A 19,776-nucleotide genomic window follows, 5' to 3' on the forward strand; every position below is an offset into this window, starting at 1 on the left:
GAAGATTTAATAAGATGACAATATAAACAATCTGATTCTGAAATAAATCTTTAAAAGGCAGATCATGAAGAGAAACAGCAAAGAAATACAAGTGGTAATTTCTAGGGCTACGAGTAGCATCAGCCATTTCTTCTTTCAACTGTCAGTGATTTGGTAACACTTTATATACCATAATCAAAGAACAATATATAAGAACACTATAACAATAATCAAAGAAAGATGGAAACAACATTAGTAACTGTGAGAAATATAAAAAGATAATGCTAAACAAGACTTGCATGAGAACTGAACTTCAATACTTCATCAGTTCAAGATACACGGATTGAAATGGAATGCAGAAGAGAAATGGTGACACATATGCTCATATATTTTCCTCTGTTTTCATTTCTACAGCTTATGGTATGTAGGGCTATGTTCATTTACACAGAATGGTTTAGGTTGGAGGTGACCTTAAAGAGCATCGAGTTCCAACCCCCCTGCCATGGGCAGGGACACCTCCCACAAGACCAGGTTGCTCAAAGCCCCATCCAGCCTGGCCTTAATCACTGACATGGACGAGGCATCCATAATTTCCCTGGGCAACCTGTTCCAGTGTCTCACCACCCCCACAGTAAAGAATTTCTTCCTAATAGCTAATCTAAATCTACCCTCTTTCAGTTTGAAACTACTACCCCTCATCCTATCATTGCACTGCCTGATAAAGTGTCCCTACCCATCTTCCCAGTAGGCCCCCTTCAGATACTGGAAGGCTCCTATAAAGTCTCCCCGGAGCCTGCCCTCCTCCAGGATGAAAAACCCCAATTCTCTCAGCCTGTCCTCACAGGAGAGGTGCTCCAGCCCACTGATCATCTTCATGGCCCTCCTCTGGACCCACTTCAACAGGTCCATGTCCTACTTATGTTGGGGGCTCCAGAGGTGGACACAGCACTTCAGGTGGGGTACCACTAGAGCACAGTAGAGGGCCAGAATCACCTCCCTCAAACTGCTGGCCACATTTCTTCTGATGCAGCCCAGAATGCGGTTCGTCTTCTGGGCTGCAAGTGCACTTTGCCAGTGGCCCTCCTCTGGACCCACTTCAACAGGTCCATGTCCTACTTATGTTGGGGGCTCCAGAGGTGGACACAGCACTTCAGGTGGGGTACCACTAGAGCACAGTAGAGGGCCAGAATCACCTCCCTCAAACTGCTGGCCACATTTCTTCTGATGCAGCCCAGAATGCGGTTCGTCTTCTGGGCTGCAAGTGCACTTTGCCAGCTCATGTTGAGCTTCCCATCAACCAACACCCCCAAGTCCTTCTCCTCAGGGCTGCTCTCAAGCTATTCTCCACCCATGCTGTATCTGTGCTTGGGATTGCCCCGACCCACATACAGGACCTTGCACCTGGCCTTGTTGAACTTCATGAGGTTTGCATGGGCCCACCTCTCCAGCCTGTCCAGGTCCCTCTGGATGGCAGACCTCCCCTCCAGCGTGTTGACCATGCCACACAGCTTGGTGTCGTCACCAAACTTGCCGAGGGTGCACTCAATCCCACTGTCCGTGTCACCAACAAAGATGTTAAACACCACCAGTCCCAGTACCGACCCCTGAGGAACGCCACTCATCACTGGCCGCCAATTAGACATCAAGCCATTGACTGCAACTCTTTGAGTACAGCCATCCAGCCAATTTCTTATCTGCCAAATGGTCCATCCGCCAAACCCACGTATCTCCAATCTGGAGACAAGGATGCTGCGCGGGACAGCATCAAATGCTTTGCACAAGTTGAGGTAGATTACATCAGGTGCTCTTCCCTTACCCACCCACACTGTAACATCGTTGTAGAAGGCCACCAAATTTGTCAGGCATGAGTTGCCCTTAGTGAGGCCACGCTGGCTGTCACCAATCACCTCCTTATTTTCCACGTGCCTTAGCATGGTTTCCAGGAGGATCTGCTCTATGATCTTGCTGGGCACAGAGGTGAGACAGACCAGCCTCTTGTTTCCCCACGCATCTTCCTTTTTGTCATTTTTTAAAACTGGGGGTTATGTTTCCCCTTTTCCAGTTGGCAGGAACTTCACTGGACTGCCACAACTTCTCAAATATGATGGATAGTAGCTTGGCAACTTCATCCACCAGTTCCCTCAGGACCTGCAGATTAATCTCATCAGGTCCCATGGACTTGTGCACCTTCAGGTTCCTCAGCTGGTCTTGAACCGGGTCTTCTACAAGGGGTGGTTCCTCATTCTCCCGGTCCCTGCCTTTGCCTTGTGCGACACAGGTGGTGTGGCTAGAGCCCTCACCAGTGAAGATCAAAGCAAAAAAGTCGTTGAGTACCTCAGTCTTGTCCATACCCCACAGTGACCAGGTCTCCCCTTTCCTTCCAGAGAGGGCCCACATTTTCCCTAGCCTTCCTTCCATCACCAACATACCTACAGAAGCTTTTCTTGTTCCCCTTGATGTCCCTTGCCAGATTTAACTCTTTAAACTCTTTAGCTTTCCTAACCCAATCCTCGTCTGCTCAGATAACTTCTCTGTATTCCTCCCAAGCTACCTGTTCTTGCTTCCACTGTCTGTAGGCTTCCTTTTTCTGTTTGAGTTTGTCCAAGAGCTCCTTGTTCATTCATGCAGACCTCCTGGCATTTTTTCCCAATTTCCTCTTCACTGGGATACATCACTCCTGAGCTTGGTGGAGGTGGTCCTTGAATATTAGCCAGCTTTCTTGGGCCCCTCTTCCCTCCAGGGCTTTATCCCCTGGGACTCTACCAAACAGATCCCTGAAGAGGCCAAAGTCTGCTCTCCTGAAGTCCAGGGTAGCAAGCTTACTGCATGCACTCCTCACCACCCTAAGGATCTTGAACTGTACCATCTCATGGTCACTGCAGCCTCACATTCCCCACCAGCCCCTTGTTGGTAAGAACAAGGTCCAGCAAGGCACCTCTCCTTGTTGGCTCCTCTGTCACTTGGAGAAGGAAGTTATCATTGATGCATTCCAGGAACATCCTGGATTGCTTATGCCCTGCTGTGTTGTTCCTCCAACAGACATCAGGGTGATCAAAGTCCCCCATGAGGACCAGGCCTTGTGAACATGAGGCTGCTCCTATCTGTCTATAGAGGACCTCGTCCACTTGATCTTCCTGATCATGTGGCCTGTAGCAGACCCCCTCTGTAACATCACCTGTCCCTTCCCTCCCTTTAATCCAGACCCATAAGCTCTCAGTTGGCTCCTCAGGCAGAGCTCCATGCACTCCAGCTGGTCCCTGACATAGAGGGCAACACCCCCTCCTCATCTCCCCTGCCTGTCCTTCCTGAGGAGTCTGTATCCTTCCATTCCAACACTCCAGTCATAGGAGCCATCCCACCATGTCTCTGTGATGCCAATGAGATCATAGCTCTGCAGGCATGTGCACATGTCTAACTCCTCCTGTTTATATACACAGAATTATTTCACAACAGCCACTAATATTTAGAAAGAAAATGTGGGTAGTTTGTGTTCCTGTTCAGACTATTGTGAAATCACAGGACTTGAACAGGCTCCGTGTGATCATCTAGACCTTTTTTCTTCCCAGGCAGGCTCACCTATTTCTATGTCATTCCTGGAAGACGTTCTTCTAACTGTTGTAGATCTTCAGTGACAGATACTCTCCAGTGTCTTTAGAGAGTTTACTCAAAACGTTTTGCTGATCTCACATGAGAATAATTTTTTTTTCCATGTTTAACCTAAAACCTATCTCACTGCAATGTACTTGCTACATTATTTTTGGCCTACACAGTGAAGATGTGTCCGGGTTGCAACTGACTGGCTGCAACTGCAGCTATGCCAGGCAGCAAATTGCACAGGAGCCAGCAGTGTTCCCTTGGAGCTTGTCAGATCACACTGATAATACTGCATTCTGTTTTAGGTCCCCAGTACAGACACTCATAAACTGCAGCAAGTTCAGCAGAGAGCCACCAAGATTTTTGGGGGTTGGAGCACTTGGCCTGTGAGGGAAGGCTGAGGGAACCAGCCTTGTTCAGCCTGCACAAGAGACTGCTTTGCAGGGGACTTAACAGCAGCCTGCCAGTACCCACAGGGAGGTTATCAAGATGACGGAGCCAGGCTGTCCAATGTGCATGTGGGGAGGAAAAGAAACAACAGGGATAAAGTGAAACAAGAGGTTCAGATTGGATATAAAGAAAAACCTTTTCATCATGAGTCAGGCAATGGAGCAGGATGTGCCACTGCCAACCTTTGAGATTCCTACTAGATAAAGACCTGAGCAACTGTATCTAACCACAGCTGACCTTGCTTTGTTCAAGAGGCTGGACCACAGACCTCCTGAGGACTCTGACAACCTGGATTATCCTGTGATCTTATAACATCCATAAAGCTTCAATTGTCAAACATGCAAAGTCTAAATCCCCCATTTCATCTTACTTTCCTTTATCAGAATGGTTGTGCTTATACAGACCGATTGTCCATCACACAGTATCTCACCTCTATAAGTGGTCACAAGTAGTTGCCTAGGGCAAAGTAAAACAACAGGAGGAGGATACTGTTTCCTCCCTAATACTTCAGCTAAGTGGACTTTTGAACCTGACAATATTTCCAGAATTCTCTAATAGACACTGCTTCCAAATACTGTCAAATACGTTACTTATCAAGTCAGAGAGGATCCAGTTAGTGTGGATTTATGCAAAAAAAGACACCCAAAGCTTCCATTTTCCTGCATACACCCGTTGACAACTTCCCTCTCTGCTCAGCAGCGGGAAAATGCCTTCCTTATTTTCTGTGCTCATATTTGTTCAAAAACCTACAGCACAACTAGTAGCAGAGAGAATTAGAAAAGAATAGCATTTTTAATTATTCTTATGCTACAGCCTTTGCACACTTCCACTCTGCTTTTTTGCCACAGCAAACTCTTGCTCTGTTCCTTGATGACATCGTGATCACCTCCTTTCTTCTACTTTTATCAAAAGTATCAAAAACATGTACATGGTTTCATAGAATGGTTTAGGTTGGAAGGGACCTTAAAGAGCATCTAGTTCCAAGCCCCTGGCCATGGGCAGGGACACCTTCCACTAGACCAGGTTGCTCAAAGCCCCATCCAGCCTGGACCTGAACACTTCCAGGGATGAGGCATCCACAACTTCCCTGGACAACCTTTTCCAGTGTCTCACCACCCTCAGAGTGAAAAATTTCTTCCTAATATCCATTCGAAATCTACCCTCTTCCAATACCCCTCGTCCTATCACTACATGGCCTTGTAAAAAGTCCCTTTCCAGCCTTCTTGTAGGTGCCCTTCAGATACTGGAAAGCTGCTACAAGATCCCCCCAGAGTCTTCTCTTCTCCAGGCTGAACAACCCCAACCCTCTCAGCCTGTCTTCACAGGAAAGGTGCTCATGCTGAGAGACTTAAGGTTGTTCTGCCTGGAGAACAGAAGACTCCAGGGAGACAGTTTACAAACTGCTGAGTAATCCCTTTTTACCAGGCCAAAATCAGAGTTTCTGTAGTTTGGAGTTTTGGTTTTTAAAAAGTGTCCATTTTCTTTTTCTCTCTTCAGTCTTCACTCTCTCAAATTATTTTCCAGGGTTTTCTACCAAAATGACAGTTATGGATCAGTAGTGGAAAAATAGGAAGATCAACATAATTATGGCAAAAACACTCCTATCATTTAATTTTTTATCATGATAAACAGAATTACAGTAAGTGTCTACCTGGACAATAAATTAATACATCCCATTTTTAAAGACATAACCCCAGTGAAACAGTATTTTACAATTTAATACATGCATCCTAAAATAGCCCACTTTTCTGTGTTGAGTGCCAAAGTTTCTAAGTAAGAGATTTATTATTTAATCATAAATGTTGAGAAAATTCAGTGCCAAACTAAAAAAAAAAAAATACAAATACATATTATATCTAGTTACAGTTTGTTAGAACAGTGTGTTCCAATATGGGCTTTGGTAAATCAAAATTATACAACTTGCAGTATCATTTGAAGCATTTATAACTTTTAGTGCACTGAAGTTGCCAAGAAACCCTGAGAAGCAGATGGGCATTACTGCTGTTAAAATGCAACTAGTTACACTGAAAAGAATTGGGTCTGTCATACTTGCAGACGAAATGTTTAATATTACTGCTTCCTATTATTTAATTTCTTATTTTTATTAACAAAAACCATAAATTCAGTTACTTTTAAAAAATCTGATTTTCTTAGAAGATTCCACTAGTGGCATCAGTATTCCTATTCTATTTAAGAAAATGATTATAATAATAAATAAATTGGTAAAATAAATAAATAAATAAATAAATAATCGCTATCTGGGCAAGTCACATTCACAGAATTCCCAGCAGCAAGCCACCTGAACCTCTGCCTCTATTTAAGCTTTCCTTGCTGAGTGCCATAAAACAAAACTTGATTAAAATCTCAATTTGTTTAAAAAATAAAAAAGCCCAACAGCTTCCAGGCAAGAACTAAATGCTACCATTTACTTTCAGCTTTCAAGATGTTTCTTCTTCATAATACCTTAAAAACACATCATCACTCATCACTATAGACCTTATAGAAACCTTCCAGTATCTGAAGGGCACCTACAAGAAGGTTGGAAAGGGACTTTTTACAAGGGCGTGTAGTGATAGGACAAGGCGGAATGGCTTCAAACTGCGTAGATTTAGAATGGATATTAGGAAGAAATTTTTCACTCTGAGGGTGGTGAGGCACTGGAACAGGTTGCCCAGGGAAGTTGTGGATGCCTCATCCCTGGAAGTGTTCAGGTCCAGGCTGGATGGGGCTTTGAGCAACCTGGTCTAGTGGGAGGTGTCCCTGCCCACGACAAGGGGCTTAGAACTAGATGCTCTTTAAGGTCCCTTCCAACCTAAACCATTCTATGACTCTATGATCATTCACTAAAGAAGCAGCCCTCACATCCACTACAGGGTTATAGTTGTTATTATACAAGTATAAACTATAAAATTTATGAGAAATTCCTATTTCAGATCAAATATTATTTCAAAGTCACTATCAGTAATAGAAAATTAAGGCTCACCTGAGACAAGCCTTCTATGTTTGACTATTCCAATATAATTTTTCTGAACATCATTCTCACCAAGTAAGGTGCTTGCTTACTCCAACAACATCCAATAAACTTTCAAATGGCCATGATACTTTGTTTCCACTCTATAATTGAGGTTTAATTTAACAGTTTTGCATGTATAACCTATGGTTATCTCAAAATGCTACAATAAACGTTGAAGATGTCCTACCAACACCTTCTGCATAGAAGCTTACAGTAATTTGGAACAGACATGGGAAATCAAATGTCTAAATCAACATGCTCAACATACATTTTTAATGACTCTCATCCCAATTATACAACTATATTCTGTTACACCAACAGAACATTCATCATCTCTTTTACCTTCAGAAGTAAGTATGATCAAAAGAAACCACACTTTTTAACAGAATGTACATTCTGTACTCAGCCATGCTCATTTGGACTGGCTTCAAAGCTGAGATTGTTCACCAAGGTGTTTCCACAGATAGCAGCATCTCTTCGGCTGTTGGAGGTAAATGTCATCTTTAATTAGTTAAACAAACAGCACTTCTTTTCTCCTAGGCAGAAAACGCTGTCAGACGTAATAGATTTAAGCTATTTTTTAATATACTTAAGATAACTTTTGCAGGTTTCGTTACTGAGATAACAGGAAGATGGATGATGGACTGTCTCAACTAACAGACAAAGTAGTCTCACAATATTCTTAGCATCTCACAGATTGATGAAGTGTATGAAATTGCTCTCATTCCTCTGATCTGTTCCTAAAGGTACTGAAAGAGCATGCAACAGTTTCACAGGTCTCGTTTGTTTCTAGAAAGTGGTTCTTCTACATTTCCTGGCCCAGCCAAATAAAAGCTGAAGCACACAGATAACAGTCAACTTCTATATTCTAAGATTTAATTTTTATTTTTATGTCTCTCTATTAAACTATGCTTCATAATACTGTAATACCCTTCCCATCACCCTACCCCCAGAGGGAAAAAAAGAAAAAAAAAAAAAAAAGAGCCTCTTGGCTAGTTACCCCCATAAAATTAATTCCAATTGTAAAAAACGGGTGAATAGGAAGACACACCATCCTCAAAAGGCAGGTCAAAGAAACCTCCTAGAGAGACAAAGGACAGAACAGGAAAACTGCCACCTTTGGCGTACACAGCCAATTCCATCTGAGGGCAGAGCTTCATGGAACGTTTCTCCATTCAAATACTCAGCAGGAAGCAAAGCCTGACAATTCTGAAGGTACTCGAAGGCTCCGGATGAACAGAATCACAGCTTAACTTCCTGTTTCTTCTCATCACACAATTGGTCACGTCTCCATCAGGGACATTTTAACTGAATAGATGCATTATTTTGCAAGTGTTGAATTTTAATGTTCGGCTCTATTTTAAAGTGGCAATCAACAAGATGGGCTTTCCCAAAAAAGCAGTTTTCTGCAGCATACTAGAATCAAATTTAGAAGGTGCATGCATCAGGCAAAACAATGGGAACAGGCAATCCAGTTCAGTGATATTACAGGTATACATCTCTATCAGCTCATCTAAGACATGTCCCTGGCCTACAGGTACCGTCAAGCACAAGATGTGGCGTTAGGCTTTTGCTGTGCTTCTGCACAGCACTCTTGCCTCTCACCCAGCTTTTTTAGCCAGCAAATCGTTCATTTTCTACCCGAGTAAGCTTTCACATGTGGCCTGACAGAAGGGTACTGAGACAGCAGTCTTTTGCTGTTACTATGCAGGATGCTTGCAGTGTGGCAGGAGATCATGTGATGAATAACAGAAGTCTTGTGCTCCCCTCTGAGACCTTACACTTCCAGAAATGGAAAAGAATTACACTCAAGTACCGTTTAAATAACTAGATAATTATTAAAAGTTATTGGGTGTTCCAACTGTACATTCCCAGTCCAGATGTAGAAAGAGCACTGGCTACTAATCAACAGCTAAAGGTATAAGGAACACTTTTTTGACCTGTAGTTTTACTGACAAAACCAGAGTTGCATGCCCAAACAGATATCTGAAGATGACAAACTTTTAAAAATGCAATTCAAAAAATTGTAACTGAGCATAATTAAAACACCCAGCGTGTAAAGAGATAAGTAATGCATCATATGTAAGTTAGTTTGTCCTCCTTTTGCTTGCTCAAATGTTGAAGTGTAGACAGTTACCTGATGGACCATGTTGCAAACAACATCCATTACAATCTATTTTTCCCTGCTTCCCTTATGTATTGGGTTTACACGGCAAAGTTTTGATAGCAGGGGGACTACAGGGGTGGCTTCTGTAAGAAGGTGCTAAAAGCTTCCCCTATGTCCAACAGAGCCAATGCCAGGTGGCTCCAAGATGGACCTGCCACTGGCCAAGGCTGAGCCCATCAGCAATGGTGGTAGCGCATCTGGTACAACATATTTAAGACACAGGGGGAAAAAAACCCAAACCTACGCCAGAACAGAGATTCCCTGTGGTGAAGACCATGGTGAGGGAGGCTGTCCCCCTGCAGGTCACGGAGGATAACAGTGAAGCAGATATCCACCTGCAGCTCCAAACCAGAGCAGGTGGATGCCCAAAGGAGGCTGTGACCCCATGGGAAGCCCACACTGGAGAAGTTTGTGGAGAACTGCCTCTTGTGGGAGGGACCCCACATTGGAGCAGAGGAAGAGTGTGAGGAGTCCTCCCCGTGAGGAGGAAGGAGCAGCAGAGACAATGTGTGATGAACTGACCACAACCACCATTCCCCATCCCCCTGCACCACTCAGGAAGAGGATGTAGAGAAAATGGGGAGTGAAGTTCAGCCCGGGAAGAGGGAGGGGTGGGGGGAAGGTGGTTTAAGATTTAGTTTTTTATTTCTCATTATCCTACTCTGATTGGATTGGTTAAAGATTAAATTAATTTCCCCCAAGTCAAGTCTGTTTTGTCCATGATGGTGAGTGATCGCCCTGTCCTTATCCCAACCCATGAGCCTTTCATTGTATTTTCTCTCCCCTCTCCAGCTGAGGATGGGAAGTGATAGACCAGCTTTGGTGGGCATCTGGCATCCAGCCAGGGTCAACCCACCCACACCTCAGATCCTGCAAATATGGCATCCTTAATATCATAAAGTTACATCTTGTACCAAAATACAATCTTTCTCAGAGTTCTAAAATAATTTTAAAACAGTTCATGAACTGAGAGTTACAATGTGGAATCTGTCATACATGGTTATAAAGGTGTTCTACTGTTTTTTTTCCAGTTCCCGACTCTCCTGGGAAGGAGAAAAAAACCAAACTAACAAACAAAGACACCCTACAAAACCTATTTTCATAGATTACCTTAGAAGAGGCATCTCTTCTATGTGTTTTTTTTTTTTTTCTCTTCCTCCTGAGAAGGAATCCTGGTCCCTCCTCCATAAGCAGGCAAAGACGATAAAGCTCAACTCCCAGGATTCATTCATCAAATACGAAGTGTTGACTAAAAGAATCAAGCTATCAACAAAGAACACCCCTTCGTCCATATAAAACTGCAAGACACTGTACGTCATGATGCAGGGACATACGAAAGTTTCCTATCTTTCCCAATTTTTTTGCCTTTCAATATGCACTCTCAGTGGCGCCTTATTCATTGATATTCCCTGTCCAAATGAGAGTAGTACTGGATTCCTTTCTCCTTTAGACTTTTTTAAACTATTGTTAGAACTGTTTTTTAACTAGACTGTGAAAGCGAATTCATTACTTCATTCATTCTTCTTATTTCTTGCAAAGGCTCCAGTATATGTTTTTAAACCAGCAAAATTATAGGATTAAAATGTATAAACCAGAGAAGGTTACTTAATGGACTGGACAGTAACATACATAATGAGCAAGAGCAAACTAAAATTCCAATATTTTTGAATATTAATTTATTAATTCATTGCATAATGGGCTAGGTTTTAAACTCTACCACTGCAATAGTCCTTAATCATTTCTGTCCCAATTATCAGGCAGGCCAAATTATATTTTTTGTGTACTGATTGCACTTCAAAATTTCCAAGCTTATAAAAGGAGTCTAGAAAATCCTGCATACAGTCTGAAAGCAGCAGGAAGAAAGGATTTATTTTCCCACACAATACATATACGAAAGCAGACATACAGCAGGAAGATTATAGAGGTACTTGAACAAGACCTGTTTTTCTATCTCTTCTGGAAGAATTCAAGAAATCATTCCTCATTCGCTGGGAAACTGGCAAATTTTGACTGTGTGCTTTGCTGGACATCCCTGCTCATTTGCCGAATATGAACATCTAGCTCATTCGTGGCATCCCGAGACAGAGAATGAGGACCACACAACACCACTACAAAACTACCTGAATTATGGGCATGTGTTTTTCAGATGTGTGACTATCTGCTGGGTCAGACCTATACACATGACTCTCAGAGAACATTTTTTACACTAGAAAAAAAAGTTACAGGAAACTAATAACCTTTCAGATACCGCTGAAACTGAACAAAATTTGAACCGAAGCTCAACTGAAGGCTGAACAATATAATTTCAGTGAAATGAATGTCTTTAGAAAGTAAAGATATAACATTTTACATTACTGAATGTCCAAAAAGTTCTCTTAATCTCAGTAATTTTGCAACCACGTAGTATTTTTGAAGGGAATTGTTTTCAAAATTATATAAGACATGAAGTAAGAAGAAAAGGGATCTACAACTGATTGCTTTCTGGAAACAAACTGTACCTAGGCATTTATGGATAACTGGTTTTATGATTTGCAAAACATGGGCTTTAAAAAAAACCCCGATTTCTGTAATTCCATTTAATTCTTCTCTTTGTAAATACATGATACTTCCACTACCTAATCTCTAATGCATTAAAGATCAACATATCACATAGCTTTGAAAAAAAATTTTAAGAGCTTTTGGAGCAGCTTACCACAACAACCCAGACTTTATTAGTTCTGTTAGTTTATACCGCTGTTCCAAAATGCAACTGACATCAGACCTCATCTTTTACCCTTATTTTCATTGACAGAAGAGAGATCTTTGGTACAGAGAATTTCTAGCAAACCGTTTTAACTAATCTAAGTTTAATAGCTCCACAGAGTTGCATTACAAATTTAAATAAAAAAAGAATAAAACCAAACAAAAACGCAGACAGCCTATAGTTTACCCACAGCCTGAAACACCAAACTATTCCTTTCAATATTCCCTCTCATCTGAAGGGTACTATGAATAAAAGTACCAAGCTAATATTAAGCTAGGATTCTCCTCGGATATTTACTCAAAAGAAGAAAGTTGCAGAGATGAGACACTACCACTACCAATAGCTATGAAATCTGCAAAGCATGCAAATGTTTCCACGAATTCTTAACTTATCAGAGTGAGGCCAAAATCTTTTAAAATGAAAATCAAAACAGAACACAGAACCTAGAAAACAACTAAGATGAATAAACTGCTCATGCTAAGTTTTAAAATTAATCCTCCAGGTAAAAGATCTCTTTGAAATTCAAAGCTTCATAAATTCAGGAGGAGAGGTGGAAAGAAAGTAAAGGTAGAAAGTAACAGAAGATGATAGGAGAACAAATGCAGACTTTTGTAAAACCTAGAAAAAGAAATGTAATTTGCAACTACCACCATGATGTAGCTTTTTAAAAGTTATTTCTTTATTCAGGATTTAAGTGGTTTTTCTTGCAACATTTACGGGTTTTTGGCTGTAAAGTCTAATAGTCAGTTGGAAACAAAACACTCCAAAATCAATCCTGTGAGTATGATTTCAAAAACATAATAGAAAATGGCTAAAAATTAATCAGATTCTGGGAGGGAAGGGGAAACTACATTAAAAAGCAAAGCAATAAAAGGACAATAAAGTGTTTGGACATAGGAAATCCAGGTTGAATATTTCACCTGTCTAGAATAAAGCAGAAAGTCTGTGCCAAAGACATCAATGAGCTTTTAAAAAAACTATTTGTATTTTTCAGTTGAGAAGTACCCACAATCTTTCTTCAGTGGAAATAATTAAACAAATACTTTCTAAATAGGATGACTAAATTAGATTTAATATATTCAAAATTTAAACTAGATTTTCCTTTAAAAATAAAATCAAAGAAATTCGCCTTTGAAATGAATAGCTACATTTACTACGGACCATTAAAAGCATATCAAATGAGTCTTTCTTTTAAAGTTACATGTTGTTGCTGAAGTTTCTCAAACATCAATCAACTGAAGTGATATAAACAAAAATCTAAATAACTGCAATTAGATGTTATTATAGTGAAGAAGTTACAGAGATGAACTAAAAAAGAACATACCTGCTTCACATTTAAGTAATTTTATGTAAATGAAGACCTTAATTCAAAGCAAAATAAAAACAATAAGGGATTAAAAAGCAGAAGAAAATTTGTTCCCTTTTAATTTATGAGTAACAATACTACAGAACAGTTTCTAAAACTGTACAACATACTGTCATAGTGTTGTCTCCTACAGCAGAAAGGCATCATTTTGTTTTAGGGGCAATTGTCTTGCAGTACATTTGGAAAGAAGATAGGTTAAAAAAAAAAAAGGCAAACAAAAATGCCACGAATCCTCACAAGTATACAATTCATAATTATTCAGGGCAGGAAGTTTGTGTTGTGCCTTGTAAATTTGCCTGAAATTAACATGTTTTAAAAAAACAAATTCCATTTGGGTGGAGGAAAGTCCTTGAACAATCCCTTTATCAAGCTCCTAGTGGAACCACTTGTTACAGAGCACGGAGCAGATCTTTGGCAAATTATGTAACTGCCTAGATGGGTCTTCCAGGTTAAACAATCTCCAGATTTCGCATTAAAGTTAAGCACAATTCCTTGTTAAAACTCTACAACAGGTGCTGTATCTACAACGAATAACTGACTTTTTCCAATACTAGCTTTTGTTCATGGACTCCCCCTTTACTTCTTGCATTTCAAAAATCATCCACCTAATATAGCTAGTCTTTATTTAACGTAAAATTAATTATAAAAGTATTGAAGATGTCAAATGCTTATTTTTTAATGAGATATGAAATTCTCTTATTAAAAAGGTTATATTTTTCTTACTTCCCAGAAAAGCACCATGTTCACACTAACCTTTTAACTAACAGGAACAGATGGGTCTAACTGGATACAGGCATGATGGAGCATTGTGGCAGAGCAAAAGAACATGTTGATTCTCATACCTCTGGCAGATGGGAACCAGTCAAAATTAGTTTTAGACTAAAAATATTTTGCTACTTCTCGGTAAAAACGAAAAAAAAAACACTTGAAAGAATATGCTATTTTATACATGCCATCACGTATAAAAGATCAGACAACAGCAGCTTTCAAAAAGTTGGTACCGTACATTAAAACCAATTACATAGGCTTATTGTATGTCATTTTTAAGTCTGTGGATAAATTACAAATTCCTGAAAACAGTAGCTTATAATGGAAGTGCTGACACAACCTTAACTACAGCAGCAAATGCGCTGCTATTATGATGTTGTTATGGCAACTAGAATGATCAAGTTGGGAGAGAAAGAGGAAGAGTGCGCATAAGCCAAACTTAAAAATCTTTGACACCACCCCCCACAAACTCTTCCAAAATTTGTGGTCACAGTGTTATCATCCTTACCTTTACAACAAAAATGTAACTGCAAATCTTCCCTTTAACACAGGTGAGGGGGGGAGGGGTTACACATTAGTGTAAAATTTAAGACAAATTAAATCCAAGGTCATAAGCCATCTAGCACACAGACACATCAATAGTCTGCAAAAACAGAGTCAAGTGAAAGACATCTGGACAGCAACTGCTGATCATATTCATCAGATATCAGAAGTTAACAAACCATAATTATGGAAAACTGTTCAATCTTTGATACAGTTTGATAATTTGTTACCAATCTGAATAGTTCAGTAACAGTACCCTGCTGTAATTTGAATAAATCAGACAGCACAAGTACTGATCCATTAATTAAAATGTGATTAAAAATATAATTGAAGCTCATATATTTGCGAAACAGTCATTACTTATCCTTCCTAATGCTGTTAGACAAAAGCAGAAATCTTCCTGTGTTTCCAATATTAAAATAATGGGGAAAAAACATAGCAAGGCAGTCACATTTTAATACACAAAAATGTACAAAGTATAATTTATAAAACATATTAATTAAAACCTGTGCCAGCATGCTAGTTGCAATTAAACTATAAAATATTTTTTGAGAAAAGTATTATTCTAGTAAAATTTCACTGAATAAAATTTCCAATAAAATGTTAGTAGCAACCAACAGTCCTAGAAATAATGTTAAATCATCATTATTATACATTTTTATTAAAGCATTCTGTCCAAATACATCTACTAACAACACTTCCACTAGAAAAGTGGAAAACTAATTATTTGTCCTTATTCGCAAAGGATTCTATATTAAAGCCACTTTGTCTCAAGTCTAAAGTTGACTGCCATAACTAAGATCTAGGAAACACAAAAGCCCTCAGATGTCTGACATGATAGCAGTTGTACTAAGTACTTATACTCACTCATTTCCTAGGTAACAAAAACTCCTTTTCTTCTAAGATGTCTCAATCCATTTCTCTTTTGAGTTTGTTGTTCTCAACCAGTTTTCAGACTACAGGGAAGACCCATTTTGTGAGGAATAGTCTCATATTAAGAAATGCAAAAGTATCTATTTTCACTGACAGCTAGCAGATATTCCTATTAAATTCAAAATAATTTTAAGATTCAGGTTGTCATGCTTTTAAGTCAAAAATTACTCAGTGTTAATTATCTGATTGATCGCAAAATTTTAAAACTTTGAAGACTGTTTTCATTTATATGGACATTTATTTATTTATTTTAAGAAACACAACATATTCTATATTGGTCACTGAAAATAACAGTTTTGCAGACGGATTTAATTTAGCTGGAAGATAGCCACACATTCCACTCAAAAAACCCAAAATTATTTTATCTGCAATAACAAATAATTATTGATATGAGGTCACAACAAAACCACCACCCCCCCAAAAAAGTGAAAAAAAGAATAAGGCTGAAGAGTAAGTAGGAAAATAATTTCGTTCACAAAAGCAAGAACTACTTGCAGGCAACAAAAGAAGCAGCAATAATGATGACATTTTCTTCAGAACATTAGCTCTTCAGCAATTTAAGAATTCTGATAAATACACCACTTTTCTCTGAAAAGCAACCACTACAGTTATCAACTCACTTGAAACAGGTAATCATACAGACCTATAAAAGCTGAATGACAACATTCAGAAAAAAGGTAAAAATGGGATTTCCATGTGCATAGATGTTGTTAAATAAATGATAAATACTTGATAAAATTCTCAAAAAAAGGAAAATGCTTAGAAGTGTTCTCTGACACTATGTCTTCTTTTAAATTTTTTCAAATTTATTTGCAGTACTAATATTAGTGGTTAAAACACACATTCATAATTTGTAGAAACTTTTCATTGAGATACGGCTTTACTGATCGCTCAGTTTTATTAGAAAAATGTTTTTCCCCAATATATTTGACAAATTACTTTCATACAGTAGGGATAACACTTGGCCTTTTCAACTTGAAGGATCCATAATTATTAATCATGAATGAACTAACACAGACAGTGGTACATTATTTAATACTATTTGCAAAGCTATCAGCTTTGATACTGTAAATATCAAATCTCACTGAGATTGCAATGAAATTTCAGTGAGCTTTCACCTTGAATGCTCGGGCACTTAAAATGTAAAACATTTTTAAAGAAAGGTGACTTCTGTGCTCACTTCATATGCAACTTCTAAAAGGCAATCATCTTAAAATAGGTAAGTGCATTATTCACTCTAGACCTGATTTTTCAGGAGCAGAGTTTCAATATATTGTTAACCAAAGCTACATAGTTATTTTGAGGGGTTTGGCTATAACATGCACATGCATAACACCAGTCAAAAAAACAGAGGGAATTGAAACAGAAGTCTGTCCAAGAAAGTACAGGACTTTTTCCTCACTACAAATTAGCTTTCCTCTTATCAGAAAGTGATGCAGAAAACAACATGCCTGTGAAGCAAATGAAACAAAGCAGAGGGACGTAGCCAGTCCCTTGTGATTCCCTACTCCTGGTTTAGAGGTACGAGAACTTCACCTCAACTGACATTACTTATGGCCATGGAATCCCTCATCACGCCATTCTGTGAGCACAAGATAACCAAACTCTGCAAGAATTAACCCCATACTACAGTGCTGACTGTCACATAGCAGACATCCAGTCAAAAGACAGACTATAGTCCCTACAGAATTTGTAGTTGTGCATGCTTGAAGCTTTTGCTACTTCAGACATACCAGCAACATTCTCCACTGGAGATGTTATTTATCCCCTTTAGTTATGCAGCTTTTATATATAGCTTATTCCTGTTGTAGCTTGACCAAACAGAAAAGATTTTCAGAAAACCATGCTAAAAATATAATTCCTCTTCTTTGTGCTATATTCAAGGTTGAAAATTTTAACCACCTTCAACTTCAGAGTTTGAATTCTTAACACCAATCATCTCGTTATCTTAGACTACAGTTGCACACCAAGATGTCAGGATCGCTGTCATCCCCTAAATTTTAATATTCTGCTTTATCCAAGTCATCTCCAGGCTTGAGACAGAAGAATACTTTTCATGTGAACAGACAAATAGCTCAACTTACCCATTTCTGAAGAGGGGGGAAAAAGTGGGTTTTATACATATTTATGTATGTGTACGCTTGCATGTATATAAAAAAAACGCTCAATTACTTTGCACTTCAGCAGTTCTTTTGGGGATAATCACAGAGTAGATATTTGAGTGCCCTGTTTTGGTATTTGCAAGGAGGAAGCAGACTGGGGCTAGTGTTTGTTGTTTGTCTCCTGAAAGAGTATCTGAGAATAAAAACTCTAGGAAAGTTATCTTATTGCTACACACAGAAAGATTGTGCCTTGTCAAACTCCAATTATTTGGAAGGGTTTCATAAGAATCAGCACCTTTATGAAATATCCTAATAAATTTAGGACACTTTCAGTTCAGGTTAGGCTACCAACTCCAGATATGCATTGTATGCTTGAGGACAGAAATCATGAGAGAGAAAGTGTTAATATTATTTCAGAAAGTATGCCTCATTCCAGTACTTTCAGCACGGACTCTACATCATGTACCCATTGTATCCTTGGCAACTCAACTCCTTATCTAAAGAGACAAGACTGACAACTTAGATTTAAAGTTACAGCCATTGTATGCTACTAGGCTTGGAGTTGGTTTGGAGCTAGATAGGATGCAAGCTAGAGGCCAAAGGTATTCCAAAAGTTATTTTATGTGGTATAAGGGCGTAAGTGTGCTCATCATTATTGACTGGATAAACCAAAAAAGCTTATCCAGATGCTCTCCATCATATCATAACAAGGAAGATGAAAATAACTTTGCTGTTTCAATAAAACAAGACTAGGGTACATTATGAGAGAAGTTCTTCATACTTGTAGTAAACAAGTAGAAACCTGTAGAGGTAGCCCCTTCTCCCACCACCTTTTTGGTGTGGTTAATGTTTCAGCCCGGTTCCAAAGTAAATAGTCTATTTTCTTTCTCTCATCATTTTCTCTCTTCTTCACCTTCCACATAGAGAAGGCAAAAAAAGAAAGAAGTTGATTTTAAACGTTTTTTTGTCAATAAATTAAAAAGAAAAGTTACAGTACATAAGGTTCTAAGGGAAAAAAAATGAAACTACACTCTAAGGAAAAGTTCCAAATGTTGCATTATTTTCCCCACAATCAGCACGCGTTGCCCCTAACAACATCAGTGCAGTGAATGAAGATTTTACCCATCATATTTTAGGACAGATTTATGAAGAAGCCCTTCATAATGCTACATTAAAGTGAGTTTTCACTATGTATGTATTTGCTACATATTAACCTCAAGAGAGCAGTTAATTAACATTAAATCAGACAATTTAAATTCCTAAATTAATTAGAAATGGATTTGTGAGTCAGAAAGCCTTTGTTTGATACAAAGAGTGTAATGAGTTTGAACATCATCTTCTTACACAGAGTCCTTTGCAAAACATTTTTCTAAAACATTAAGGTTTGGGGAAGGGGGGGGACGACACACGACACACGACTAAACCCCATGAATGTGTAGGCTTAATCTGCGCATTAAGTTATAAATGAAAAACCACAAGACTACGGCCCGATCCCCCAAATGAAAGGCTACATGAAGCAAAACACAAACCACAATTTTTAAAGCAAATCTTTTGGAACATCTTTTTGATCAAAAGCTAGCTATGAATAGACCTTAACCTGAATGGAGGTTTTAACCCTATACATGACATCTACCATGTCAAAACAACTCTGGTCCGTTTTACCTGATTATATCCAAAACCAGCAGTTTTTTCCTGGATTCATTTCTTGATGACAAGCTGTTCAAACACAGAGCACCTATCAAACCTAGTATTATCATCTGCTGCTTTTCTCTTCTAGTAGACACTGCTGTCCATCAGAAGAAATAATTAATGGGTCTATTATGTATGAAAGCGTCATCCTGTCAATTCAGTAGCTGGTTTGAATAGCTCATATCTGCTACTCATTGATGCCATGCGTGCTCACTGTCCGGAGAGATGACAAAACACTACACCCTTTGGGATTTTTTTTCCACCCCCCTCTGTTCTAAAGCAGCATTTCACATCTGTGTCTGACAGAAGCATAAGGAGCTGAGAGAGGCAGACTTCATCATCCTTCACAGATTAATGTTGCATGGGTTAAAAGTTAAGACCTGATGTCTACTGATCCTGCATATTTCCTACAAAAATCTAAAACATTGA

The 19,776-nt window shown here is 39.1% G+C and overlaps 1 protein-coding gene across 1 annotated transcript in view; it reads right to left on the reverse strand.

The window, feature by feature from the left end:
• AVEN (apoptosis, caspase activation inhibitor) overlaps window positions 1–19,776 on the reverse strand; it is a 98,532-nt gene that overhangs the window by 43,357 nt on the left and 35,399 nt on the right. The window lies entirely within an intron of this gene.

This window comes from Charadrius vociferus, unplaced genomic scaffold (assembly GCF_000708025.1).
Source record: "Charadrius vociferus isolate BGI_N301 unplaced genomic scaffold, ASM70802v2 scaffold755, whole genome shotgun sequence".
In the NCBI taxonomy this organism is placed as follows: Eukaryota; Metazoa; Chordata; class Aves; order Charadriiformes; family Charadriidae; genus Charadrius; species Charadrius vociferus.